The sequence below is a fragment of the Haematobia irritans genome, chromosome 3, assembly GCF_050003625.1.
Source record: "Haematobia irritans isolate KBUSLIRL chromosome 3, ASM5000362v1, whole genome shotgun sequence".
NCBI lineage: Eukaryota > Metazoa > Arthropoda > Insecta > Diptera > Muscidae > Haematobia > Haematobia irritans.
The window spans coordinates 50,974,223-50,989,493 of NC_134399.1; the positions used below are offsets into that span (position 1 = coordinate 50,974,223).

At 31.7% G+C, this 15,271-nt stretch overlaps 1 protein-coding gene and 1 long non-coding RNA gene across 10 annotated transcripts in view; one reads left to right on the forward strand and one right to left on the reverse strand.

Moving 5' to 3' along the window:
• Positions 1-15,271, reverse strand: part of spri (Src homology 2 domain-containing protein sprint) — a 996,502-nt gene that overhangs the window by 137,282 nt on the left and 843,949 nt on the right. The gene's annotated exons all lie outside the window — the stretch shown is intronic.
• Positions 8,145-8,516, forward strand: LOC142229007 (uncharacterized). The gene is made up of 2 exons (XR_012720299.1): positions 8,145-8,228; positions 8,281-8,516. It is a non-coding gene; the product is annotated as an uncharacterized LOC142229007 (long non-coding RNA).

The window sequence follows — 15,271 nt, forward strand, 5'->3', positions numbered from 1 at the left end:
ATAATAAGATGAAACATAATCCCCAATGTTCTGGTTTACGAATTCGCAAAATGCAAAATTATTAACTGTAAATAATTTCTGAACCACTTCAAATTTTACCAAGAAATTTCTTCCATTTAATTTCCTTATCCATAGCAACAGTATGTAAAGGGTGATTCTTTTGAGGTTAGGATTTTCATGCATTAGTATTTGACAGATCACGTGGGATTTCAGACATGGTGTCAAAGAGAAAGATGCTCAGTATGCTTTGACATTTCATCATGAATAGACTTACTAACGAGCCACAACGTCGAATTTTCAGTGAATGGGCCCTAGAAAAGTTGGCAGAAAATCCGCTTTTTTATCGACAAATTTTGTTCAGCGATGAGGCTCATTTCTGGTTGAATGGCTACGTAAATAAGCAAAATTGCCGCATTTGGAGTGAAGAGCAACCAGAAGCCGTTCAAGAACTGCCCATGCATCCCGAAAAATGCACTGTTTGGTGTGGTTTGTACGCTGGTGGAATCATTGGACCGTATTTTTTCAAAGATGCTGTTGGACGCAACGTTACGGTGAATGGCGATCGCTATCGTTCGATGCTAACAAACTTTTTGTTGCCAAAAATGGAAGAACTGAACTTGGTTGACATGTGGTTTCAACAAGATGGCGCTACATGCCACACAGCTCGCGATTCTATGGCCATTTTGAGGGAAAACTTCGGAGAACAATTCATCTCAAGAAATGGACCGGTAAGTTGGCCACCAAGATCATGCGATTTGACGCCTTTAGACTATTTTTTGTGGGGCTACGTCAAGTCTAAAGTCTACAGAAATAAGCCAGCAACTATTCCAGCTTTGGAAGACAACATTTCCGAAGAAATTCGGGCTATTCCGGCCGAAATGCTCGAAAAAGTTGCCCAAAATTGGACTTTCCGAATGGACCACCTAAGACGCAGCCGCGGTCAACATTTAAATGAAATTATCTTCAAAAAGTAAATGTCATGGACCAATCTAACGTTTCAAATAAAGAACCGATGGGATTTTGCAAATTTTATGCGTTTTTTTTTTTTTTAAAGTTATCAAGCTCTTAACAAATCACCCTTTATATCATTGTAGTTCGGGAACTAGCGATAGAGGGAAATTTTGTGTTTTGCGAATTCGTAAACCAAAACAGGGGGGATATGTTTGAACAATACAAACAATATATTGTTTGGACCAATCCTGAAAATATTTATGCTTGAAGCAGAATGTGTTTGGGAGTATATGTTACAGAAGCGACATTTTGAGCGTGTGAGTTAAATAGAATAGTAGTAAAAAAAGATCAGGCATGTAATAAAGGACTACACACAAAGAAAATTTCATTAAAATTGGGCCAAAGAAAAATTTCATTGATATAACGAAAAATTTTCATTAATACAATGAAATAAATCGTTAATAGTACGAAACGTTACGTTGATTAACAGAAAATTCGTTATAATAACGAAAAATTTCATTGTATTAACGAATTTGTTTCATTGGCTCACTTTTACTGAAACATTTCGTTAATATAACGAAACTTTTTCTATCAGTGTACTAATTCTAATTAGTTTGATACCGACCCAGAAGGAATTCCGAATTAACTGATATTTAACGAAAGCATTCTTTTGTAAAATGAGAACTTTACAAATTAAAGCACAAATTAATTTTTTTACAATTGAATTAAATAAACGAGTAACTTATTTTTGTTTACAGAATGAACTCTTGCGTTCCTATGAATTTTTAGTTAATAAACTCTTGCGTTCCTATGAATTTTTATTTTTCTTCCCATAAAATCTGTTATTAAAACTTGGCTCTTTTTCAAAAAAGTTAAAGGCAACACTGATTTTCGTAAAAAAAGTATGTGTTGATCTGATTGGCAGTTTGTTCTGCTAAATACGATTAATTGTGTATGCCAGCAAAATGGTGTTTACATGCAAGTAAATAAAATTTAAATACATTTAAAAAAAAAATCTGTAGGTAAAATAACGATAATTTCAATTTATTTACATAGCAAACTTTTATTATTTCTTGCGAAATTTTCCATAGCCTAAAATATGATTAGAATTTAAGTTTTTCTACTTAGCATTTTTATGGTATTTCAACATTTTTGGCGATTCACAGTAAATTTTTGCTATATTTTATTTAGAATGTTTTTACCCTCCCCTCCTTTTTGATTGTTTTTATTTAATTTCGCTTTTTAACAGCTGTATACAATTTATCTGGCATGTAGTATTTACACGTTGAACGCTACCATCTACATATTTAATTCAATCGATTGTATAGCAAAGAAAAAACAGCAGTAGAAGCTATTGAAATTTAAATTTATAATGGATGTGTTAAACGAACAATTCATTCATTGGACAATGGAACGGATGAGTTTTACTCTAGCATCATATTGGAAAATTACATTGCTGAACTTTTGTTTTGTACAATTCATACATACATTCTTAAATAATGTAATTAAATGTTATTTGTGGTTGACCACAACAATGACAAACAATTGTTTTTTGTAGCGAAATGTAAATGTACACATAAATCCAGAGCAACAAATAAATTATAAAATAATTCCATATTAATATTATCCATTGCGACAAATAGTAGTTGCATACGACATTTCATTAATACGATAAGAATTAAACCAGGAAATATTCTAGTTCCATGTAGGGAAAGGTTTCCAAATTTAAATTACACATTTAAAACGGAATAACAATTCATTCTCGACGGCTCGACCATGGAAACTGATCATATAATCATCCGATTTGCTTGAAATTTAAAGCTGGGCATATTTTAGATCCAAGGGAGCTATGGCAAATGTAATCTATATCGATCAATGTTTTCATATAACTCCCTTATAGACCGAGCCGCGCTAATAGTCAAAATAAAACCTGAAGATATTTTAGTTCCAAAAGGAGTTATGCCAAATTTAGTTTCTATTAATCAATGTTTCTATATTACGATTGGGAAATCTGTTTTTCTTAAATATGTGTGGATGTAAACATATATTAATTTCAGTGTTTGATTTTTGTTCTAAAATGAGCTGAAAAACATGAAAACCCTTTTTATTCGAGTCCCGGAGCACACAAAAAGCTCGGCGCTTTTCAAAAAGAGTTTGCCGACACGACAGCTCCGCTCACAAATGCCTACACCCTCAAAAAAAATCGCTTCTTTAACATATGTTCCAAACATATTTTGCAGGAAGCACATATATTATTGGATACTGCCGAAACATTAATATGTTTGTTTTATGTGAACATATTATATGTTTGGAAGCATTTTGAGCCAAAAATATTATATGCTTGGAAGAATTTTTCCCAAACACGATTGTGCTCATTCCCTAACATACTCGGAATTTTCACTTCCACGAATTTTTTTAGTTATTGGCACCTTTCTCTGTAATACAAATAATGTTGAAGAAATTATTCACTTTTATAAATTTTTTAAATTTTACCTTTCGCCTGCACGGAGAATCGAACCGAGGACCATACAGTTTGTAAGCCAACACACTATCCACTGGGCTACGTAGCTGTTATAGTCACCAGTAGATAATTATCGTTTTAAGTTACATTTATATAGCATAGTTTGCAGCGCCCACGAGCCCATGCAAACATAACATTATTTAACAGAAACATACATTTGTTTGCCACGTGGAGCAGTGGTTAGCATGTCTGCCTTGCATGCAAAGGGTCGTGGGTTCAATCCCTGCTCCGACCGAACATTTTTTTTTTGTTTTTTTTTTTTTTTTATTTACACATTTATATTTATACTATATTAATTTTTTTAAATGAAACATCGAAATGTGCGTTATTAAAGATTTATAGTCAGTAACAGTGCTTGATATAAACGAAATTGACTGATTTTTGGATAAAATATTATTTTTTATTGCAAAAATAACAATCTTGTAATAAAAAACTGTTTTTGTACAAAACTTTAAAATTTGGAAGGAATTCAAAAACTAACAAAAGAAGAACGTGGAGTCGAGTATAAACATACATACATAATTTTATAATATAAACATAAATTTATTTAGGAGTGAACAGTTTTTTACTAGCATTTAACACCATCGCTCTAAAATGCCTTTTATTTTTCTTTAATAATTCATTTTAAAGAAAATAAACTTTTTAAATTGTTTTAGCTGTAAAAGTCGAACTTAATGCCCGCTTTTATATTTGATGGTGTCCGTCAACTCCTCGTGGACTACTTTTTAATAAAGAGAAACTAAACTTTGTTTTTTTACATTTTACTGTGTAATTTTTCACTATTTCCTCCTTATTTCATTTTACCGTCCCAACTCTAAAAAGAGTATAGTGCCCTTTCGTTATTTTTATGAAGACCCCTGATTTCTTTTAACGAACCAAGAAAAAAATAATGCCAAAATAATAAACAAAACACATGTCCACACATACATAAAATGCTGCTCTCAAGGCGAAAACATAAGCTGTTTGTTTTTCAAATGTCTATTCTCTTGGTTCAGAATGTATATTCTCTTTATTCAAATTAAATAATATTTAGACTTAAACATATCAAATTTTTGGCCTTATCATAAAACAGTTTTCCGAAACAACATACAAGCGGTTTCACAGAAATTGTTCTCTTTTGACTCTTTTGCTGTGTTATATTGATGTCTTTCGTCAACTCTCCCGGTTTCCATCTCTTTTTCTCTCTATACTCTCTCTGTCGCTTTGAATAAAATATCACAACATATGTATGTTTAGTTGAAATTTGTAAATTTATATATGTTTGTATTCACACATATGATTTTTATGAAACATTCATGCCCCAAACATAATATATTCTAACATATTAACATAGATGTCCCAAACATTTAGTGTTAGTTTAGGAAAATTACATGTTCGCACTTAAATATATTGTGGTTTAAAATCGTGCCCGAAACACATTTTGTTTATATCGGAACATATGAAAAACATATTTTTCTAACAGTGTATGAAATGAGCCCTTTTCAAAAGCTCAGTTCAATAAAATGACGGTTGTTTTGAATTTTGTACAAAGACAATCTAGGAAAAAACGCAGCCTGGTTTTCTGAGAGAGAGAAAACAAATGTCAAGGTGTAGAGGGCTATGAGAAAAAATAGCTTTATGTGTCAATTTTTGCCAATGCAGCTATGCCCACACACAAACAAATTTCACCGAAATTTTATCAATTAAACACTTAATTGAATTTGGAAACGGATTTAATTAATATGTTAATTGATTAAATGAATTATTTAATCAAATCCGAATAAAAACCAATTAAATAAATGATTGATATTTGATACGTTTCCAATAAAAATATTAATTGATTCAATTAATTTGTTAATCAATTCGGAAATAATTTTCAATTACACACGTGATTGACATAATTGATTGAAATTGAATAGTTTGAACGATGGAGAGAAAGAACGAAAACAGAACAAGAGAATGTGTATTTATTCAACAACACGTGATGGAGAGATCAGTCTGTGGAAGTAACTCGTAACGAACGGTTGGTTTTTGGTTTTTCTTTTTAAATTGAAAAACATGATTGGCGACATTCTGTCTGCTGCGTCCGAAATGTATGCATAAATATTTTGTATACCATAACAAGTCATACAAAAGGATTGAAATTAATAAAGTGTGCAACGGCTAGGGATGCCAGATTTTCAAATAAAATAAAAACATTTAATTTCATAATAATTCATTTAAACATAAAAAAGGTTCATAACATATACATAAAATAAACCACCAAGCTAATTTTCTTACAATACATAGTAAGTCATTTGTTTTGTGTTTTTGTGAAAAATGTTATTGAAAGAAGTTTGTTTACATTTGGAACAGAGTACAAAGTGAAGAAGCAACGTCTTCTTCGACTCTGATATATAAAGTAAAACACTATTAACACTATTAATTAGAAAATAACGGCGTAGGAAAATCTCGTAGTGTGATATTTATGTATATTCAGTTTACTTTTACCATTTGAATAGCGTTGGAGTAATATTTGTTGTGATGCATACAAAGAGCACAAAAAGAGTACTATCTTGTTTTAAGAGCACATGTGCTCTTTTTTACAAAATGTGCATCCCTAGCAACAACAAATGACCATGGGGAAAAGGACTGAAAAAATATATGACAACATAAGAGTACGTCTGGTATCCCTAGCAACAACAAATGACAATGCGGAAAAGGACTGAAAAATATATGACAGAATGCATTTGGAATTACCTGCGTTTGCGTTTTGCGGTATTGTAAAAATGGAACACAATCTACATTTATTGAAGGTAAGCAATATTGAAATGTGAATAAAATTTTCCATTGAAGCCTATTTTTATTAAACAGACTAAAATAATATGCCTTTTTATGAAAATATAAAATTAATTTCTTTAGTGAGCATTTATTTAGTCAAATTGGTCAATGATTTACCTTTATCATTTTAATAAAAAATCATCTAGTATGCAGAATATTTGTGCAATCAAAAGGTGGGTACCGTATTGATGTTTTAAAATTGTAACATGTTTCACCCCTAGCGGAATGGATGTGTTGGAAGACGAAGTGGTGTTGGCAAACGAAGTTCTATTGTTTTTTTAGCTGTTTTTTTTTCAGATTGAACCCAACATATGAAAAATAACCGAAAATTGGAATAAATGTGTATAATAAAAATATGCATTTTTCATTTATATTTTTATATCCAGAATTTGCAATGTATCAATAAAATTCCAAATATTATTTTTGTCTCCGATTGGTTCAATTTTTAATCAATGTGTGGAAATTTGGAAAAGGAATTGCTACTAAAATTAAAATTGCCGAGCCCCTTAATACGCCTTTTTATGCTAAAAGACTTCAACGGCTAAAGAAGATTATAACTCTGCAACCTGGAACTAAGAATTCAACTTGATATTCTATGCAGGTAATGTTTAACAAAATTAATATGAATATGATCACCCCAACCATGTTCCTCAAATTTGTAATTAAAGAAATTTGGTGTGTTTTAGTTCAATATTAGAATATTTTTCAACAAATGCATAAATACAACAATAAAAGGTAATTCAGTCCAGTAGTTTGATATTATAATGACAAAAAAAAATATTTTTTTTATAATTTTTTACGTTTTATTTTACTGGGTGTTTTGACTGAGACAAATTCAACACTTGACAAATCAATATCAAATAAATTATTCAAAGAGGCCGATTATCGATTTTTGCCGAGGCCGATGCTTCGGTCGATCTCTAGCCTGGTGGACAACTGTAACTAATAATAAATCAATTCCCTTAATCTTCCTGTCCAATAAGCTCGAATAAATATTGTAATAATTTCAATATTACCTGTTGGTTGGGAGGGAGTAATTAAAGTATGGTTTTCCTAAAATAATAGTTTATATACACAGTAAAAAATGAAGCAAAATAAAAATCAATTATTGGCATAATTGAATGAAAAAATTACATCAAATACGAAAATAATTGGTTGAATGAAAAACTTCAAATGACGACACAGCACAATAAATTGTATTTACAGTAGGCTCTCAAATTGTTCTAGCAAAAACACATGCACTTTGCATAACGCAGAAAATGTCGTAGTGCAAACAACGAGTATGTATACAAAGGTACCGTTAGAAATTTACAGATAAACAGGTTTTGTGTTCTAAATGCCTTATAAATCAATTTCGTAGATATGAATAACGATGTGCATGTGGTTTCGATCGGACATCATGACAACACAGCAAAAACTATTTAGTGTTGTGTAGGGTGACCTATTGACTTTATAAAATCTCTGTAACTTTTTTGTTTATGAATATAAGTAAATACTTCAAAAGCAAAAGTTTCATATTTTGTTAAGATCTTTATAATGGTTATTAGAAATGGACATCATAGGGGTATACGAAGCGAAATAAAAAAATTAAAAATCAAATTTGACGTTGGAGTCAAAAATGACCAATGCACGAAATATAGCCCCTGATCAACCACGACCAACGATATGCGTTTCTTTTCGATCGGACTTCAAATGACGACACAGCACAATAAATTGTATTTCGGGGGGTCGTAGGGTGCACGGAAAAAAAAAGTTTTGGTGTTCTGAAATTGTCTTCGAATATGCTACGAAACTGGGGGTTGACCGCATCAAATTTTTTTCGTGACCCTGTCTAGTGTACACGTCACACTGGTCTATAAATGGATATAAGCGGACTGTCAAAATATGTGGGCTATAGGAAAATGTCTTTACTTCGAAAACGGGGAGTTCGTGCTTCAATTCTTCCCACAAACAAAAGGTAAAATCATATAAATCTTTTTGAAACTTTGAAATGAATAGAGGTATTACAGAAGAGCAAGATGCCGAAACAAACCGCATAGAAATGAGGAAGATTTGGAAAGCAATTCCAGCAGGTGGTACAGATAATTTAAAAACACCTTTTTCTTTGTGAGTGAGCCTGTTAAATATGTCGTTTATAACGAATATTCTGTATTTTTTTCCAAACATGTACTTCGCTGTATTTACAATTATATATATATTTACATTTTTTTATAATAAAACGCATAAATCCGTTTTTCAGAGTGTATTCGTATACTTTTCTTAAACCAATCATGATTATATAGTACAAAGATTATATTGATTACCATAATAATAAACAAAATTACGGTAGTAATTGTACAGGTTGTAAAATTCTATAAATATTGTACTCAGTTCATTTATGCCTGTAATTGGAAAAGCTTATATACTTCAAATACTAATGTATTTGGATTGAGTACTATGTCATTTGGATATTATGACAAATTCCAATTACCTTTATACTCAACACAAATATTCCTTCATTTGAAAATAATTTTATGACAACCTTAAAATTTGGGTAATTGGGTTTAAGATTTTCGTTATAAGCTGAAAATCAAATACAAAAATAATTGAAATCACAACTTTTGTATTTGATTCAAGTATTCACTTTTTTCTGTGTAAGACATTTCTGGAAAATACACATTTCATTTTTCGATTTCGATTTTTATGCGGCAGTTTTTAAGTTTCATGTAAGCATTACATGCCAGACTTGTTGAAATTATATTCAGAAATAAATGTTTCATTTATTGAGAGGGTTTGTGATGGTAAATACGATTAAATTTGTATGTAAACCAAATCCTGTTTCAATTCAAGAAAAATATAGTGCACTCCTAAATAAATGTATGTGTGGGTTCAACGTGCGAGAAGTAATTTTTAATTTGAGCAAGAACACAATTTTGTTTGGGAAAAGATGTTGCCAAATATATTGGGTTGTTTGGGTCAAGGTGCTCCAAACACATATGTTCACATATAACATATATTATATCATCTCGGCAGTAATTAAAAATATCCGTGATTCCTACAAAATATGTTTGACTTATATGTTAGAAAAATGCGCGGTTCACTGAAAAAAGTCTAGGATAAATTTATCTTATTTTTATTGCAAAAAAAATATTTGTTTGCAGTTAAATTTTATTTTTTTTTCAAAAATTTTCACAGCCCAAATAGAGATGACAGATGATGGTTGCGAAAATCCAAGACATTGCTCCGTACATTCTAGGATTTATCGGGACAAGTAAAAACAGTCACATTTTTCGAAAATAGTTACCATTTTATGGTAAATTTGCATATACGCCATTGTCTGCAGACTTTGAAGTTCCTAAATATGTTGGAACCTCTGAAACTTTCTCGCATGATTTTATATCAAACGTAAATATTGGGATTTTTCTTAAACCTAAACTCATATTTACTGGCATATTACATTCGGTTTTGGGTATATTTCGCTTCAGAGTTGGGGATTGTTATAGTGTCACTAAAGAGTCTATGGTAGTGATAGGCATAAAGTCGAACTTTGAAATGTTGGCAGGGAGTATAGACTTGAGTTATAATTTGTAAAAATGCATTTCGCAGAAAAACGTGAATTTGAAATAATATTAGACATTTGCGTTAATTTTTTACATTTACTGCTCAAGTGACAGCTGATGATTCGCAGCAATTTTCATGACCAGTGGGCCTTCTATATCCTCAAGAAGTGAAATCGGTCTATATGGAGGTCTTACCAAATGGAGCAATAAAAACTAAAACCGTTACAATTTCAGGCAATCCGATAAAAACTAGGGTTTATATAAATAAGCGCAAGGAGTAAAATCGGAAAATCAGTCTATATGGGTGCTAGCCAAAAACATGCACCGATACACAAAATTCAGCACATTTAATTGTGGTTCTGAAAAACCTACAGAACCTAGACCAAATCGGTGGGCGGGTTTATAAGGGGGATATATCAATATTTGTACCGATACATAATTTATTCGGAACACCTATTTATGGTCCACCAAAATCTCTAGAATTCAAATTTCGAACAAATTGGATAAAAGCTACGGTTTCTAGAAGCTCAAGAAATAAAAATGGGAGATCGGGTTATATGGGGGCTATAGTAAACCATAGATCGATACACTCCATTTTCGACACACCTATTTATGGTTCTAAAATATCTCTAGATTTTCAATTCACCTGCCTGCAAACAAAAGACGAATCTGTGCCAAATTGCAGGACGATAGCTCCAATATTGAAAGCTGTAGCGTTATTACAACAGACAGACGGAAATTATTACATCGTCTTAGAATTTCTCCCTGATTAAGAATATATATACTTTATTGAGTCGGAAATCTATATTTCGATGAGTTACAAATGGAATGACGAACTTATTATCCATTGGTATAAAAAGTATGAAAATCCCAAAATAGTTTTGAAAGCGATTTAATTTCAAATCGTTTTCTTTTCTAGGAAATAGAAAAAAATAAAACATATGCCTTGAGTAATTAAAATTCCGGGAGTTTTGGCAAATTGTGTGAAAGATTCGGGACACTTCCTGGAGACGAAATTCCGGAGCAATCCGGCCATCTGGCAAGCCTAAGCCAAATGAAATTTTCCTTTTTAAATATGCCTCAATCATTTTATGAACAAAACGTGGGTATAAAGTTCACTGGCCGTACACATAAGTTCAATATTAACTAAATCAAAAGAAAAATTTCGCACGATTCCCAAAAATAGTATGAATGAAAAGTATAAGCAATGAGAAGTAGCACTGAATGGCATTATTAGAGACAATTTTATCTCTCAACAGAAATTTTACAAATTTCCTCTTTTTACGAATGTTTCGTTAAATAAATTAGTTCAAACTTCTTCACAAAAATCATGAAATGTGAAGAAAATTTCGTTAAAAGTACGAACTTTTTACGAAGAATAGTTAATGCAGAATATTTCGTATATTCGTAAAACGATTTAGATGAAATTTACTAAAATCGATGAAAATTGCGCTGCTTTAATGAAGAATTGCAAAGAATAGATAATAAGAATGTTTCGTAAAACTAAGGAGGAGAGGATGTAAAATACCAGAGGTGTAGAGGGCATAAAACACTATCTTATCAGTGACAGACGAATACGGTATTAACTCAAGGGAATGGAACTTGCTTCTTATGAGCGAATCCAAACAACGTGCCACACTCTACACGCACAAAAAAATGTTGGGACATGCTTGCCGCATCCATTTTATACGTATCTGAGCATGTAATTGTCGCAAAAAACGTGTATTTTGTCTTTGTGAAAAGAATCTTCTAGCCGAGAAAAATGTATGCTGACCAGAGAACTGCAACCGGTGGCTTTTTTTCGTATCGCAATCTTACCCACAAAATGTCGGTGGCAGTGAGTAAGGCACCAATTACCATGCGATCTTTTACATTGATACAAACGCGAGAATAAAAACACCACTAGTATATAACAATGTTCGTATGCAGTGTCTTGCAATCTTAAACCAATCGACATCGTAACAACGCTCGGTAAACAAAAAACGAGGTTGGCACTTAAGTGTGATTGCACTCAACAACAACAGTTACTAGCAGTTGGCATTAGCTCAAGAGAATTGAGAGAGTACCAAATAAGAGAATACCAAACTGCTGAGATATGGGTAACCAATTTGTGTGATTGCTTTACTATGGTGTTTTCGAGAGATCAACACTCATACTAACAAACACCGACAGTCGTCGGTTGCATTGGATATTGGTGGTTGAATTTTTTTTTACCAATTGGTGTTTTAAGATTGCAAATGTTGGTGTTTACTAAATACACTGCTCGGTTGCGGTAGATCGCAGCCGTTCTCTGATGCTGACAATAAGCATTTAAATGCTTCTCAAATGCCGCAAACATGTTCTATTATTTAAATGGTAAAATTTGAGACAATTACATGGTCGGGAAAATCATGTACCTGACCATTAAATTCTTTGACTTTTTTTGCGGGGGAAAAAGTATTTTTATAGGTTACGAATAGATATGTCTTGAACCATTACATAAAGACCATGAACATTTTTTTCGTGAGCATTTAATTTTTTAACTTTTTTGCAACGAAAAGGATTTTATAAAAACTTTGAGCATGTACACACGATTTTCATTTTGCGCATCAGTCGAGTGTTGTTGGTTGCAAAAATGGACGGAGAATACGGAATTACTGTGTTTTGTTTTAATTTATTTATTCATAAGTGGCTTGCAGGTGGTTTTATGTGAACAGAAGAAGGGAAGTGTACCTAAAAATGTTTTTTTTGTTCTGCATTTTTCTATATTGTATCCTTTATTTTTATTTGCCGTTAGATGATGTCTACGTTTGTACATATGATGGGTACGACGCAAATATGGATTTCTTATTGTTGAAATTGAACCAAAATATGTGATGTATGCTTGCATGACATTATAAATATACAAATAAAAAAAGTTAAGACGAAAAAAGTGTTTTCATAACATTTTAGGTTGTGAACATGTTCTTTCAACTGAGACGAATACCATAACATTTTAGATCATGGCCATTGTCTTTTAATTCAAACAAAATTCTTTTTATCAATATAATAACATTTTAGATGAGGACAATTATATTTTTCTTAGAACTATGTTCACTGAGCTAACATGGTTACAGGTGAAAATGTTACATGGTCGCCGCAAAAAAAGCTTTTATCATATTATTTTGCTCTTCGAATATGATTGTGACAATCATGTTTCTTTTCTGCGTATGTGTGAAACTATATCGAGGAACGTTCAGATATTTGTGAAAGGGGTTCAAAATAATTGCATTTGTTGAAAACAGTTGTTTTCTTAAAACTGAAGAACAACGACTAATAAAAATTAAACATTTGTCAAATGGTGATCATGTTATTTTCAATATCATTTTGTTCACTGAACGAACATGATTGAGGTGAAAATGATAGATGGTCTACATAAAAATAGGCCCAATTAAATTAGTTTCCTTTTCGATATGTCTATGGTTAATACTAACAGGTATCTAAAAATTGTTATTAAGATATCAATCTTTGCAAAATTTATGATCGTTCTAATTTCTGGTCCCTTTTTGGTAACTTCACACTCAAAAAAGGGGGCGCTAATACCAACTGGAAATTAGTTGATTTTAGTTAAATGTTGCGTAACGATGTGAACTAAAAATGTGAAAAAACGTACACGATTTTACTAAAAAATAAAAATAAAAATAGTTTCCTAAAATGGGAGAAGTTGGCCGAAATTGAGTTCAAAGGTCTCTCAAATCAGTCCCTCTCTTAAACTTCGTATAGTGCTAAAGATTGAAAGATTATGTTTAGAAAATTTTAACTAAACAGCATTACAAAAGCTGACATCACACAGATATCACAAAAACAAGTAAATATTTTTTGACAAAATCAAGAAAATTTATTTGACATAATTATTTTTTTTTTTTCACTTCCCAGCAAAAAAATGCAATGAAAATGTTCTTTTTGGATCCGGGAGAGGTGCAAAATTGACGCAGAAGCGATGAATTTAACGTGGGCTTGTCATAGGACGGAAGTCCTCCATTTCAACAGCCGGTGCACTGAATTTGCATCACTTTAGGTGTGATCCGAATTCAATGTTTTGGATGTAAATTAAAAAATTCTGTGATATTTCGTCAAATAAATAATTTGTAGAATTTTTTATAATTTTTAATGGATTCTAACGCTTGTCGGAAACGTTTGACCTCAAATATTTTTAAAAATTCACAATTACTTCAGATTGGATTTAGCATTTTTTTTCGACAAATGATTTTTAGTTATCATTTTATGAATTCTTACTCTGTTTTTAACCTATTTGAAACAAACAAAGTTAAAATTACCCATCAAAAGTATCAAAAAAAACCAAGTTATAAAAAATTGAATTAAAATAACTTCCTGGGTAGTTAAAATAAAGTACATCATTGCATCTTCTGGAAGTGCTTTTACAGTTGTGCCTTTGGAAGAACTTCCGATTTTTTTTTGCTGGGAAGGTAATATTTTTCGACAAATTCAAGAAAATTTATTAGACATAATTAATTTTTTTCACTTGTTGAAGAAAATTTTGTAGTTTGAAGGAAAAAATTGGAGTTGAAAATTGCAAGAATGTCTTTAGTGCCATACGTTGTTCAAGATAGGCGCATTTGTAGTAAAATGTACAAATCTAAAGAAATAATGAACTATTTTGTGAGAAATAGAAATTTAGTAAATCTAACGTACGAAAAATTATTAGAGTAACGGAAACTTTCTCCAAACCTAATAAATCCAGGAACTAAAGTAAAATTAAATTTGCTTTAGTGAAATAGACGGTGCACTTTTTTTCAGTGTGGGGAACTCTAACGAAAGCGACTAGTAGTTTTCCAGCACAATCACGATCTTTATTTCCGAATGCAATAGATCAAAATACTTTTGTAAGCTTATAAAATCAACTGTCACTGCAATAAATCTGACAACTGTCAAATGAGCAGTTTAGAAAGTATAGCAACCTGAAGTTGGCTGCAATACATATAAGCCATGATACCTTATTCTACCATATTTGTTTGAATCAAGTACTCCTGGAAGAGCAAACATCGTAAAATATGATTGTGTATCCAGAACCGATTCGTAAGCGTACCGTAGCGTGTCAGCTGTTTGTTTTGGTTATACAGCCCATACAAACAATTACCCAACGTTAACACAATGTAAACGAGTCGTAAGATTCAGAAGACAAAAATTTACGTTTCGTTTTCATATCAGCTGATCAAAAAACAATTATCATCAAGTGAAAGAAGAAAAATGTGCTCAGCGTGAAGATATTTTATTTAAAACCAAGTCAGTGTGGGGAACTCTAACGAAAGCGACTAGTAGTTTTCCAGCACAATCACGATCTTTATTTCCGAATGCAATAGATCAAAATACTTTTGTAAGCTTATAAAATCAACTGTCACTGCAATAAATCTGACAACTGTCAAATGAGCAGTTTAGAAAGTATAGCAACCTGAAGTTGGCTGCAATACATATAAGCCATGAT